This window comes from Canis lupus, chromosome 36, assembly GCF_011100685.1.
Source record: "Canis lupus familiaris isolate Mischka breed German Shepherd chromosome 36, alternate assembly UU_Cfam_GSD_1.0, whole genome shotgun sequence".
In the NCBI taxonomy this organism is placed as follows: domain Eukaryota; kingdom Metazoa; phylum Chordata; class Mammalia; order Carnivora; family Canidae; genus Canis; species Canis lupus.
Genome location: NC_049257.1, coordinates 785,999 through 800,738, shown reverse-complemented (window position 1 = coordinate 800,738; position 14,740 = coordinate 785,999). Strand labels below are relative to the sequence as shown.

General features: G+C 39.1%; 1 protein-coding gene and 1 pseudogene across 3 annotated transcripts in view; one reads left to right on the top strand and one right to left on the bottom strand.

The window, feature by feature from the left end:
* The window catches only part of GALNT13 (polypeptide N-acetylgalactosaminyltransferase 13), a 576,595-nt gene that overhangs the window by 480,803 nt on the left and 81,052 nt on the right, over positions 1-14,740 (bottom strand). The window lies entirely within an intron of this gene.
* On the top strand, positions 8,116-10,619 carry LOC100686188 (annotated as a pseudogene).

Genomic DNA, 14,740 nt, shown 5'->3' with positions numbered 1-14,740 from the left:
AGCAGGAAGTATTAAAGTGGACCCTTAGAGTGGGAAAGAGAGACCAAAAGCAATAAATACTAGCGCTGAATAGAGACAATCTACGGGAACAGCCACTTTATAGGTAATATCCCAGCACTATATTCATATCTATCAATAATTATTCTGAATGTAAATGGGCTGGATGCTCGAATCAAAGACATAGAGCATCAGACTGGATGAAAAAACTGTGTCCACCAACATGATACTTATCAAGAGATTTATTTTTGACCCAAAGACACCTCTAGATTGAAAGAGAGGGCTGGAGAACCATCTATTACGCTGATGGACATCAAAAGAAAGCTGGAGTAGCCATTCTTATACCAGTATGTAAGACTGCAATAAGAGATGAAGAAGGGCACTGTATCACAAGAAAGGAATCTATCTAACAAGAAGATCTAACAATTGTAAATATATATATGCTCTCAAATTGAGAGCAATCAAATGTAAAAATCAATTAATAATGAACTTAAAGAAAGTAATTGATAATAATACTGTAATAGTAAAGAATTTAAACACGCCACTCACAGCAATGAACAGATCATCTAAGCAGAAGATCAACAAGGAAACAATGGCTTTGAATGACACACTGGACCAGATAGACTTAACAGATATATTCAGAGCATTTCATCCTAAAGTAAGCAGAATACACATTCTTTTCAAGTGCAAGTGGAACATTCTCGAGAATGGATCACATACTGGATCTCAAATCAGGCCTCAACAAGTACAAAAAGATTAAGATCATATCAGGCACATTTTCAGACCATGACATTATAAAACTTGAAGTCAACCACTAGAAAATATTTGGAAAGACCACAAATATACAGAAGTTAAAGAACATCTTACTAAAGAATGAATGGGTAATGAGGAAATTAAAGAAGAAATTTTTAAAAATACATGGAAGCAAATGAAAATGAAAACAAGACAGTCCAAAACCTTTGGGAAGCAGCAAAAGTGATCCTAAGAGGAAAGTATATAGCAATGCAGGCCTTTCTCAAGAAGCAAGTCTCAAATACACAACCTAACCTTACACCTAAAGGAGCTGGGAAATGAACAGTGAATACAGCCTAAAACCAGCAGAAGATGGGAAATACTAAAGATAGGAGAGGAAATCAATAATATAGAAATAAAAAAATCAGTAAGATAAACAGAACTAAGAAGTAGTTTTTTTGAAAGAATTAAAAAAATGATAATCCCCTATCCAGACTTATCAAAAGGAAAAGAGAAAGGACCCAAATAAATAAAATCATGAATGAAAGAGGAGAGAACATAACCAACACCACAGAAATACAAACAAATATAAAATATATTATGAGCATTTATATGCCAACAAATTGGGCAAATTGGAAGAAATGGATAAACTCCTAGAAACATATAAACTACCAAAACTGAAATAGAAAGAAATAGAAAATTTGAACAAACCCATAACCAGCAAGGAAATTGAGTCAGTAATCAAAAATCTCCCAACAAACAAGAGTCCAGGGCCAGATGGCTTCCCAGGGAACTTCTACCAAACATTTAAAGAATTAATTCCTATTCTTCTGAAGCTATCCCAAGAAATATAAATGTAAGAAAACTTCCAATTCACTCTGTGAGACCAGCATTACCTTGATTCCAACACCAGGCAATGACCCCACTAAAAAAGAAAATTATAGACCAGTATCCCTGATGAATAGAGATGCAAAAATTCTCAACAAGACACTAGCTAATTGAGTCCAACAGTACATTAAAAGGATTATTCACCATGACCAAGTGGGATTTGTTCCTGGGCTGCAGGGGTGGTTCAATATCCACAAATCAATCAACATGATACACCACATTAATAAAAGAAGGGATAAGAACCATATGATAATCTCAATAGATGGAGAAAAAGCATTTGACAAAATATAGCAGCCTATTTTGATAAAAAAACCCTCAACAAAAAGGTAGGGATAGAAGGAACATACCTCAACATCATATAGGCCATATATGAAAGACAAACAGCTAATATCATCCTCACTGGGGAAAAACTGAGAGCTATTCCCCTAAGAGCAGGAACATGACAGTGATGTCCACTCTCACCACTGTTATTCAACATAGTACTAGAAGTCCTAGCCTCAGCAATCAGCCAACAAAAAGAAATAAAAGGCATCCTAGTTGGCAAGGAAGAAATCAAATCTTCACTTCTCACAGATGACATGATACTCTATGTATAAAATCCTAAAGACGCCACCAAAAAAAATTGCTAGAACTGATACAGGAATTCAGCAAAGTTGCAAGATATAAAAATCAAGATAGAGAAGTCTGTTACACTTCGATACACCAATAATGAAGGAACAGAAAAAGAAATCAAGGATTTGATCTCATTTATAATTGCTCCAAAAACTATAAGATAGCTAGGAATAAATATAACCAAAGAGGTAAAAGATCTGAAAACTATAGAACATTTATGAAATAAATTGAAGACGACACAAAGAAATGTAAAAATATTCCATGCTCATGGATTGGAATAGCAAATACTGCTAAAATGCCTAGGTACTACCCAAAGGAATCTACACAGTCAATAAATCCCTATCAAAATAACACCAGCATTTTTCACAGAACTAGAACAAACAACACTGAAATTTGTATGGAACCATAAAAGAACTCAAATAGCTAAAGGAGTGTTGAAGAAGAAAAGCAAAGTGGGAAGCATCACAATCTCAGACTTCAAGCTGTATCACAAAGCTGTAATCACAAGAGAGTATGGAATGGACATAAAAACAGACACATAGATCAATGGAACAGAATAGAGAAACCAGAAATGGACCTACAACTATATGGTCACCTAATCTTCAACAAAGCAGGAAAGAATATCCAATGGAAAAAGGACAGCCTCTTCAACAAATGGTGTTGGGAAAACTGGACAGCCACATGCAGAATAATGAAACTAGACCATTTTCTCACACCATACACAAAAATAAATTCAAAATGCATAAAAGACCTAAATGTGAGACAGGAAACCATCAAAATCCTAGAGGAGAACACAGACAGCTACCTCTGTGACCTTGGCTGTAGCAACTTATCACTAGACATATCACTGGAGGCAAGGGAAACCAATGCAAAAATGAACAATTGGGGCTTCATCAAGATAAAAAGTTTCTGCACAGCACAAAAAACAATCAACAGAACTAAAAGGCAACAAACAAAATGGAAGAAGATATTTGTAAATGACCTATCTAGTAAAGGGCTAGTATCCAGAATCTATAAGGAACTCATCAAAATCAACATCCCAAAAATAAATAATCCAGTTACGAAATGGAGAGAAGACATGAGCACACATTTCCCCAGAGATCACTTATCATCAGGGAAATACAAATCAAAATCATGATGAGATATCATTTATACCACACAGAATGACTAAAATTAACTCAGGAAAGAACAGATATTGGCGAGGATGTGGAGAAGGGGAGCCCTCTTGCACTATTGGTGGAAATGTAAACTGGTACAGCCACTCTGGAAAACAGCATGGAGGTTCCTCAACAAGTTAAACATGGAACCACCCTATGATCCAGCAATTGCACGACTAGGTATTTATCCAAAGGATACAAAAAATGCTGATTCAAAGGGGCACATGCACCCCGATGTTCATAGCAGCACTACCAACAATAGCCAAGGAGATAAAGAAGTGGTATATATACATGTACGTATATAGAAGTGTGTATATACACAATGTGTGCGTGTGTGTAATGGAATATTACTCAGCCCTCAAAAAGAATAAAATCTTGTCATTTGTAACACCATGGATGAAGCTAGAGAATATTATGTTAAGCAAAATAAGTCAGTCAGAGAAAGATAAATAGCAAATAATTTGACTCATCTGTAGAATTTAAGAAACAAAACAGATGAACATAGGAGAAGAAAAAATAAAATAAGATAAAAACAGAGAGGGAAGCAAACTGTAAGAGACTCTTAGCTATAGAGAACAAACTGAGGGTTGCTGGAAGAGAGGTGGGTAAGTTAAATAGGTGATGGGCATTAAGGAGGGCACTAGTTGGGATGAGCACTGGGTGTTTAGGTAAGTAATAAATCACTAAATTCTACTCCTAAATCCAATACTATACTATATGTTAACTAACTTGAATTTAAATTTTAAAAAAGTAAATAAATAAGTAAAAAATAAAAACCCCATATCAGAAAAAAAGCTTTTACACATGGAGATGGTACAATGGCATTATTTATTAATTAAAAAGAGTTCAGGGACGCCCGGGTGGCTCAGTGGTTGAGCATCTGCCTTTGGCTCAGAGCGTGATCCCGGGGTCCTGGGATCGAGTCCCACATCAGGCTCCCTATGGGGAGCCGGGTTCTCCCTCTGCCTCTGTGTCTGCCTCTCTCTCTGTGTCTCTCATGAATAAATAAATAAGATCTTTTAAAAAAAGAGTTCAAAATAGATACATAGTCAATTAACAGCATATTATGCTATTAGAAACTTATTCAATTTTATAGTAACATGAGAAAAACTTATAGGATACCATAAAATTCAACAAGTTAACATACACACCTGTTTATATACTATAATCACAACTACTTTTATTTATTCTTATGAAAGTCCTGGAAGGAACAGGTAGGAATATGTGGATTTTGTTTTGTTTTGTTTTGCAATTCCTCCTAGTATTTTTTTCTAATTTTCAAATCACCCAGAAATAGCATATATTATCTGAATTAAGGGGAAATATATGTTTTATTTGAAAGCAAGTAAGAAAACTACCATGTCGGAGAGGTGGAGTGGGGCCAGGCTGTGCAGGGGTCGGTGCTCAGCAGGGAGGCTGTTTGATATTCTCTCTCTCTCCTCTCCTTCTCCCTCTACCCCCTCCACTCTCTCTCTCCTAAAATAATGAAAGTTTTAAATATCAATTAAAAGATAAAATAGTCTGATTTAAGTATTGTTTTCAGATTTTTCTCTTTTGTTTCCAAAAGTCTCCTGTGTTACAGAATCTATGTGACTTTGGAAAGATAAAAGTTTGCACCCATGTCAAATTCTATTAACGCTTTACATTCTTTTCAGGAAATTGGCAAACTTTCCTAACCTGAAGTCCCATGCAAGATTCAGGAACTATCTTTTTCTGGCTGCACTTGTGGTTTGGGTTCCAAATAAATACCTTCCCCCAAACCATCAGGGCCAGTATTTAAAAGCAATCATTGAAATTGGGGAAGACTACTTCACTTCTACTCACTGTCACCATTGCAGCCTAAATTTCATCAAATCCAACTAAGTTTTTACAGAAGAAATAACACGAAAGAATTTTGGGAAAGGAAATTTTAATTTTAATTTAATTTTAATTTTAATTTTAAATTTTAATTTAATTTTAATCTATTCAAGGCATACCTACTTGAACTCCAAAAGGTTCCTTCCTTCCATATGATTTAGATTCAAACAGCACGCTAACTTGAAGTACCTGCGAACTACAGTGATTGCTGCTACAGAAAAACATGGTCTTCTATCACTAGTCTACTGTAATCTGAAAAAATCATTATGGAGTTAATGACAAAGATGATTAGATTTGAAAATCAAATAACCATGAGCAAAAAAAAAAACTCCCTGTTAAAAGAAGACTCCCTGTTATTTGTTTTATTCAGACAAAAGAAAAATTAAAGAGGAAGATGTAGTGTTCAACAAATATAATCTATCCTGTAGTCTGTTTCCAAATGTCTAATCTAAAAATGCTATTTTAAATGGCCTTAATTCTCATTTTAATGCAATAATTAAATAATTTTATGCCTCTGGTCACCAAAAACCTCTGGTCACATGTGCATTTATCACTTTGTGCCAGTCATTGCCAATTAAATCAACTTCTGGAAACAATTTTTCTTTCAATATTATTTACCAGAAATGAGCTATGGGGAATATGGTGGGAGGCTGGGGAACAGTGGGGAGCAGGAGAGAAATGATGATCACCCTACTCAATCTTAACTCAACTGTCAGATTCTTTTCTAGAAATGAGATCTTATAGTTTACATTAGAACAGTGAGGAAACAAGTTATTAATAGACAGTTTTTCTTATTACAGTTTTTGAGTCAAGGTTCAAATTCCAAAAGCAAATAATTCATGAATTTTCTGCAAAGATTTTATAGTTTTATACTTCAAATAGCAAAAGCATAAAGCTTCAAGATCAATAACATCTGATTTGTCCAAGGAAAGGCTCCACTATGTGGGGCTGAATGGTTATAATGTTTTCTTTTGATTTTGAGAAGCATGGTAAATACATTCTAACCACTGACTGGCATCCAAACAAATCAGTAAGTGTACTCCATTCCAAAGTCTCTTATCTATTAATTTCAGTGGAACAAAACAGCACACAAACTGAGAAAGAAAATGCTATGATTCCTCTCCTGCAAAGAAACATAATCAGTATAAAAATTCTCAGATTTCCACATCCGTTCAGCTCCACCCCAGCAGAACAGCAATCAACATTTTATTTTTTCTTTTTGCTTCACATTTCTGGCAGGTACCTACAAAGACAGCAACCAGAATCAATGAAACCTATTACTGATGCATTGGATATTTTTCTTTATGCCATTTTTAATTCCTAGTTATCCCCACTCTTCCCATTTTATTAAATTATATCTCTCTTTGATTATATTTAAGTCGTGTTTTTCTTCACATTTTTATATTCCTTCTTCATTCATTCATTTGCTCTCTATAGTCTCCTCTTTTTTCTTTCACTTATAAAAGTCACCTAGCCAAGATTTTTTTTTTCTCAATTTGCAATTGGCTCTGCCGGATATATTTGTTAGTTGTTTCTCCCATTCTTTCCCCAACTTTTCTATATTTTCTTTCTCTTCTGTGGAGACAACACCGTATCTCCCGGCCATCCCAATATTCTTCCACTTGCCATTTTACAGAATCTCCACTTGCCATTTTACAGAAGCTCCTTTTCTCTTATCCCAAGCCTGAGAACACTTTTTGATTTTAAGAGAGAGTGTATACATGCAAACAGAGGGAGGGTCAGAGAGAGAGCAAGGGAGAGAGAAAATCCTTAAGCAGATCCCCGCTGAGCACAGAAACCACCACGGGGCTTGATCCCAGGACCCTGAGATCAAGACCTTAGCTGAAATCAAGAGTCAGACATCTAGCTGACTGAGCTCCCCAGCTGCCCCCTGAATGCATATTCTAAGTTATTTCTTCATGATAAACCAGAGCAAAATAATTGTTGACATCTAGGAAAGACGGTGCTTATAGTCATGTGCTAGTATTGAGATATCGAAGAGGCTAAATAAGAGCAAAGCTATCTATGTATCAAAGAGCCACAAATATAAAAATGTTGCATTTTGTTGTTGCTGTTGCTTTTCTCTAAAAATTCACCACTTTAGTACAGTTAGGGGTATTATATCGACTTTGATTCAAGTCCCACCACCACCACCCTTTCATTTGGAAATACTGGAGAGATGAATTTACCTAGGCTAACTCCAGTTGTTTGCAAGTGCCAATAAGAGCAATACCTACTTGTAAGGTCATGGTAAAGATTTTATATATATATATATATATATATATAATGAAATCATAGGAACTGGCACATAGTAACTAATCAGTACATGTGAGACATCGCTATTTTACTGTGATCAATATTATGATGAGCAAAATAACTTAATACAATTTGAAAAGAGAAAAGCATTTAAGATACATTTAAAATATAAGCTATCTATTTCACTTAGTTGGTAAACTGAAGTGCCGAAGTGCCCTCAGCCCTATACCAAATGCTTGGGACAACTTACTTCACTGAGTTTATAATACAGCAATTCCAGATAAAAGCAAAGACCTAGTCAAGACTAAGATTTCTGAGGCCAACATCATTGCTAAGAATGCTGATTTTAGGGATCCCTGGGTGGCTCAGTGGTTTAGCACCTGCCTTCAGCCCAGGGCATGATCCTGGAGTCCCTGGATCGAGTCCCACGTCGGGCTCCCTGCAGGGAGCCTGTTTCTCCCTCTGCCTGTGTCTCTGCCTCTTTCTCTCTGTGTCTCTCATGAATAAATAAATAAAAAATCTTTAAAAAAAAAAAAAAAGAATGCTGATTTTACACCTTCACTCACTCCTGATGGCCTGCCTTGCTGCCTGCACACCCTATAATTGCTCCACAGAAATGCTTTGATTACCAACAGTATTTTGCGAAATCAGGCCAGCCTCCACTGGCTCTGGCACCGGCTCCCCACCTCACTCGGGCCTAAGCCAAAGATGTAAAATTTGGTAATGATGCCCAAACCTTAACGCTTCAAGGCGTAGACCATTTAGTCAAGCTGTAGCCATTACTATGGGGCCAAAGGGGAGAACGGTGAATATTTAACAGAGTTGGGGAAGTCCTAAAGTAACAAAAGATGGTGTGACCATTGCAAAGTCCATTGACTTACAAGATAAAAATAAAACTATTGGTGCTCAACTTGTTCAAGATGTTGCCACGAGGGATGGTGCGCTGGCACTCTCTATTGCCAAGGAAGGCTTTTGAGAAGATTAGCAAAGGTGCTAATCTTGTGGAAATCAGGAGAGGTGTAATGTTAGCTGTTGATGCTGTAATAGCTGAACTCAAGAAGCAGCCTAATTCCATGACAACCCATGAAGAAATTGCTCAGGTTGCCATGATTCCTGTGAATGGAAACAAAGGAACTGGCAACATTATTTCTAATGCAATGAAAATGCTTGGGAGAAAGGACATCATCACAGTAAAGGATGAAAAAGCACTACATTGTGAATTAGAAATTATTCAAAGTATGAAGTCTGATCGAGGTTATATTTCTCCATTCTTTATTAATACATCAAAAGCTCAGAAATGTGGGTGTTTACATGGCTGGTTAAGCACTGGACTTTGATTTCAGCTCAGGTCACGATTTCAAGGTCATGGGATGGAGCCTTGAGTCAGGCTCCGTGCTCAGCGGGAAGTTGGCTTCTCTCCATCCCTCTCTGCCCCTCTCCCTTGTGTGCACACGCATGTGCTCTCTCTAAAATGAAAGTAAGGGGTGCTTGAGGGCTCAGCTGGTGAAGCACCTGTCTTTGGCTAAGGGTCCTGGATCAAGAGCCACGTCAGGCTCCCTGCTTGGGGAGAAGCCAGCTTCTCCCTCTCCCTCTGCTGCTCCCTCTGCTTCTGCTTGCACTCTCGCTCACTCTCACTCTCTGTGTCAAATAGATGAATAAAATCTTTAAAAAACAAAACTTAAAAAGTGAGAAATATGAGTTTCAAGATACCTATGCTCTACCAAGTGAAAAGAAAATTCCTAGTACCCAGTCGGTTGCACCTGCTCTTGGAATTGCCAATGCTCATCACAAGCCCTGGGTCCTAATTGCTGAAGATGGGGATCGAGAAGCTCTGAGTACACTGGTTCTGAACAGGCTAAAAGTTGGTTTTCAGGGTGTAGCAGTCAAAGCTCCAGGTTTTTGTGACAATAGAAAGAACCAGCTTAATGACATGACTATTGCTACTGATGGTACAACATTTGCAAAAAAAGGACTGACTCTAAATCTTAAAGATGTTTAGCCTCACAACTTAGGAAAGCTGGAGAGGTCATTAGGACTAAGGATGATGCCACGCTCTTTATTTTTTTAAGGATTTTATTTATTTATTCATGAGAGACACAGAGAGAGATTGAGAGAGAGGCGGAGACACAGGCAGAGGGAGAAGCAGGCTCCATGCAGGGAGCCCGACGCGGGACTCGATCCCGGGACCCGGGGTTACACCCTGGGCTGAAGGCAGGTGCTCAGCCGCTGAGCCCTCCAGGGGCCCCAGTGCCACCTCTTAAAGGAAAAGATGACAAAGCTCAAACTGAAAAATATATTCAAAAAATCATTGAGTGGTTAAATATTATAACCAGTGAATATGAAAAAGAAAAGCTGAATGAATGTCTGGCAAACTCTCAAATGGAGTAGCTGTGCTAAAATTTGGTGAGACAAGTGATAATAAAATGAATGAAAAGGAAGACAGAGTTGCAGGTGCCCTCAATGTGACAGCAGCTGCTGTTGAAGAAGCCAGTGTTCTGGGAGGAGCTGGGCCCTGCTTCAGCTGCATTCCAACTTGGATTCAGTAACTCCAGGTAACGAAGATCAAAAAACTGGTATAGAAATTATTACTAGAACACTCAAAATTCCTGCAATGGCCATTGCTAAGGATGCAGGGGTTGAAGGATCATTGACAGTCAAGAAAATTAGGCAAAGTTCCTCAGAAGTTGGTTACGACACTATGCTTGGAGATTCTGTGACTATGGTGGAAAAAGGAATCACTGATCCAACTAAGGTCATAAAAACTGCTTCACGGGCAGCCCGGGTGGCTCAGGGTTTAGCGCCGCCTTCGGCCCAGGGCCTGATCCTGGAGACCCGGGGTCGAGTCCCACATCGGGCTCCCTGCATGGAGCCTGCTTCTCCCTCTGCCTGTGTCGCTGCCCCTCTCTCTATCTCTGTGTGTCTGTGTCTCTCATGAATAAATAAATAAAATATTTTTTAAAAAAAACCCTGCTTCGCTGAATGCAGCTGAAGTGGTGCCTTTGTTAACTACAGCAGACATCGTAATCATTGGAATTCCTAGAGGAGAGAACCCTGCGATGGGAGCAACGGGCGGAACAAGGAGGTGCTATGGGAGGTAGCATGTTCCATTTCCTAAAATAGTGCTTTACCATTTTTAATGAGCTGTGAGAGGAAGCTCAAGGAAGAGCTCCTCAACAATACCTTCAGAGAAGTCAGCTGAAGAAAATAAGTGACGAAAAGGCTGGCTAGAGCATCTGGGTGGCTTAGGTGGTTAAGCGGCCAACTCTTGATTTCAGCTCAGGTCATGATCTCAGGGTTGTGAGGTCGAGCCCCAAGAGGAGACAGGCTCCATGCCCAGCGGAGAGTCTGCTTGACGTTTCTTTCCTTCCCTCCCCCTCTCCTTCTACCCCTTGGCCCACAGATGAATAAATAAATCTTTTTTAAAAGGCTGATATTTAAGAAAATCACTATAACCATCAGTTACTGATTTCATTTGACAACATATGACCTTTACTGCTGTCACTGTCCATGGCTACAGATCATTTATTTTGTATTTTTGAATAAAAAGACATTTGTACATTCCTGATAATTGAGCACAAGAGCCATGTACCAATATACTGCTTTCAACTTAAATCACTTAAGGCATTTTAACCATTATTCTGTTAAAACTCAGGATTTTAGTGCTTTCCGTCAGATCAAAAGTTACGAAGCAGTCCTGCTGTGGAGAGTAAGAATAACTGTCCACAAAGTAGAGAAATATCCAATTATGTCACAGCCTGTGTGTAATAACAATTTCTTTAAAGTTTCAAAGAGGACTGATTCTATTATTTTTATCTTGCTCTTTATGCACTTTGTCATGTTAAAAAATTTTTTAAAGTTTATTAAAGAAAAACAGAAGTTTTAAAAAATATGTTGGTAGCCTCTGATGATTCTGAGGCTCCTGTGGGACATACAGGTGGAGCTGCCAGATGGTAGGGGAGTACCAGACCTGAATTTCAGGAGCAGTGAGGCCAGAGGAGTCCGCAAACCAATGTTGGCTACAATTACGGCAATTGATAAAATTTGTTCAGTGAGAGTGTGTGAGAAAAATCAGAGGGTGCCACAAACAATGTCACAGAGTGCCAATTTAAAAGAAAGGTAAGCCCACCAATGAGAGTGTGCACGGCTGTCAAGGGAAGGAAAAACAGGAGCGCAGTATTATAGATTCCAACAGAGAGAATAAGGTAAAAGAGAGGACATGCTCAACGGTACAAAGTCATGCAAAGAGATCAAAGGTACATCTTCTACGTATCGCTCCATGACTCACTTTTGTGACCTTAGAAAGAATAGTTTCAGACAAATAGAAAAAGCATGCCAGCGTGTTGAGGTGTGAATGGAGGATGCAGATTTGGAACACCTAGTTGTGAGCAGAGAGAAGTTTTACAGAAACTGAGTGTAGACTTGGAATAAAGGGAGGATTCCTGCACTGGTTTGTTTTCAAGGGGAAAGAGCCTCTGTTTTTTTTGTTTTAAGATTTTATTTATTTATTTATTCATGAGAGACACAGAGAGAGATGGAGAGAGAGGCAGAGACGCAGGCTCCAGGCAGGGAGCCCGACGTGGGACTCGATCCCGGGACCCCGGGGTCATGCCCTGGGCCGAAGGCCAGCGCTAAACCGCTGAGCCACCAGGCGTCCCAAGGGTAAAGATCCTTTGACATGTATAATGCCAATGGGGAGAAGTCAGGAGAGTGGGAGAAGGCTGAGGATACAGAGGAGAAAAAAGATACTCCTTGAGTCACGGCTTTTAGACCAGAGACAGGTGCAAGACCCAGGCCGTGCAGGAAGGCCTTGGCTTGGGCGGGACAGCAGCGTCGGAGGGGGGAGAATGAAGGGATTCAGGGGTAGTGATAAGTCAGCAGGCGCTTCCTATCTCAAGCAGCTATTTTCTGTACGTGCCCACAGTTAAGAAGGAGGACAGGAGAGCACTGGGGGGGTAGAGCACAGTACAGCAGAAAAGGCTTTATAGAACACTGTGGAGAGTGGAAGATGCCTTTCTAGGAAAACACATAAAAGTTGCATCTCAGGGTGGAGGGCTCTGCCGAGGTCGAGGTCGTCAACCCAGAGGCTCATCTCCTCTAAGGCCCGACCTCCCGGAGGGGCTTACACGTGCCTCCCTCTCTTCCTTGTTACCTTTACCTTCCACGAAGAGGGACAACTGCAGGTGGTGAGCATTTTATTCTGTACTTTCCATTTTTTTTTAAAGAAAGCATATCAATGTAAAACTCAGATTATTTTAAACATGACCGAATCAAATATAAAATCTCAAAGAATTTTTAGCTAACATGGTTTGAATGTGCTGAAAATGACACCCTTCCCTTCTGCATCGTTAACCTCTGCCCTCGTACCTGTAGACACAGCGAAGGAGGAAAACACGGTGAAACCCAAAGAATTTCGCTCTAAGCTAGCTGCATGTTGCTAGGGGGGGGAATTGTATGTGGTCGTGACTAATGCGGACAAGTGTTCAAGTGGCACTCTGGTTTCCTCTCTCCCTCCACCCTCCCTCTCCTTCAGCTGGACCCTTCTGTTTCCAAGATACCTTCTAGTCTGTGTCTCTGCTGCTCAATTGGGTGTCTCTGATACCGACTGGGGTTGCCTGGCAACATGACCACCAGAACACTCACCAGCCTGTGTGGCAGCTCTATTTTTTGGTTCGCAGGTGGGAGATGTGGATAGAAATGCATGACGTCTCCACGTTGCAATCTTGTTTCATTTCAGTGATCATATAATGAAGTTTATTACTTAGAATATCATTATTATAGTTCATTGCATTATACAGTATTGTACAGAGGTCTTTATTTTTTGTCATGATTATTACTACTTCCAGGAAATTTTAAAAGATTGAAATTGCCCTGGGGCGCCTGGGTGGCTCAGTGGATTAAGCATCTGTCTTCAGCTCAGGTCATGAACCCAGGCTCCTGGGATGGGGCTCCCTGCTCAGTGGAAGCCGACTCCTCTCTCTCCCTCTGCCTCTCCCTGGCCTTGTGCTTGCTCTCTCTTGCGTGCGCTCTCTCTCTCTCTCTCTCTCAAATAAATAATAAAATCTTTTTTAAAAAAGTTGGAATTGCCTTCAAAATACTTCATTCCAAATAAATAAATAAATAAATAAATAAATAAATAAATAAGGAAAAAATACTTCACTCCTTTTTTAGAAGCTCATTACTATAAAGGCAAATTTCTTGATATTAAAGACCATGGTTATTTTTTATTAGGATTCAATTAGCCAACATATAGTCCACTATTAGTTTCAGATGTCGTGTTCAATAATTTGTCAGTTGTGTATAACACACGGTGCTCATCCCATCAAGTGCCCTCCTTAATGCCCAACATCCAAATACCCCACCCCCCACCCACCTCCCCTCCAGCGACCCTCAGTTTGTGTCCTGTAGTTAAATCTTTCATGGCTTTTCCCCTCTTTGATGATTTCCCATTCAGTAAAAACCATAAGATTATTGACAGGGAAGAGATATCTATAAGGGGAACGTCTTGGGAACTGAAAAGGTTCTGAATCTTATCTGCATAGTAGTAACACAAGTATATAACTATGTAAAAAGCCAGCAATCTATAAACTTAATATTAGTGCACTTTACACACTTTAATATACATGTGATATGTTTCAAGAGTTTCAAAAAGTAGCAATAAGATGAATAATATACATACACATATAGAAATAGAGACTGTATAAGCTTGATTCATGTAGTTTGGGAACAAAAATAATCTCTAAGCTTTTTTCACAGAACATAGTATCTTCTTAAAGACTGGGCACTGCTGTTGTATTTAATCAGTTTAACAATAGAGACTCTTTTGCCATATGGCAACCATGCTGTAACTAATAACTTGCTATTTATAGAGAAGGAGCTTTAACTGCCAATTCGGATGGGCAAATTGAGGACAGCAGACAGCACCAATAGCCACACACTGCAAAAGATTTGCTCTTTGTTTCAGCCTCACTGGCTCACAAGCAGAATGCCTGAGATACAAAGATCACATCTGGAAATTTATCTCAAGGAGATACCTCATGCACAAAGTCACAGACATGCCTTGCTGGTCTGACTTCTGAAATGCCTGAGACCCACAACCTTCTAAAACATAATGTGGACAGAAAACTAGATGGGCAAAATCTAACAGGAGCTTTAAAACAGAGATCCCTGGTAGCTTTATTTTACTGTATTTCATTTGTAACACTTTATTGTACAAGCTCTACACCACAGTCAGGACATTTTCC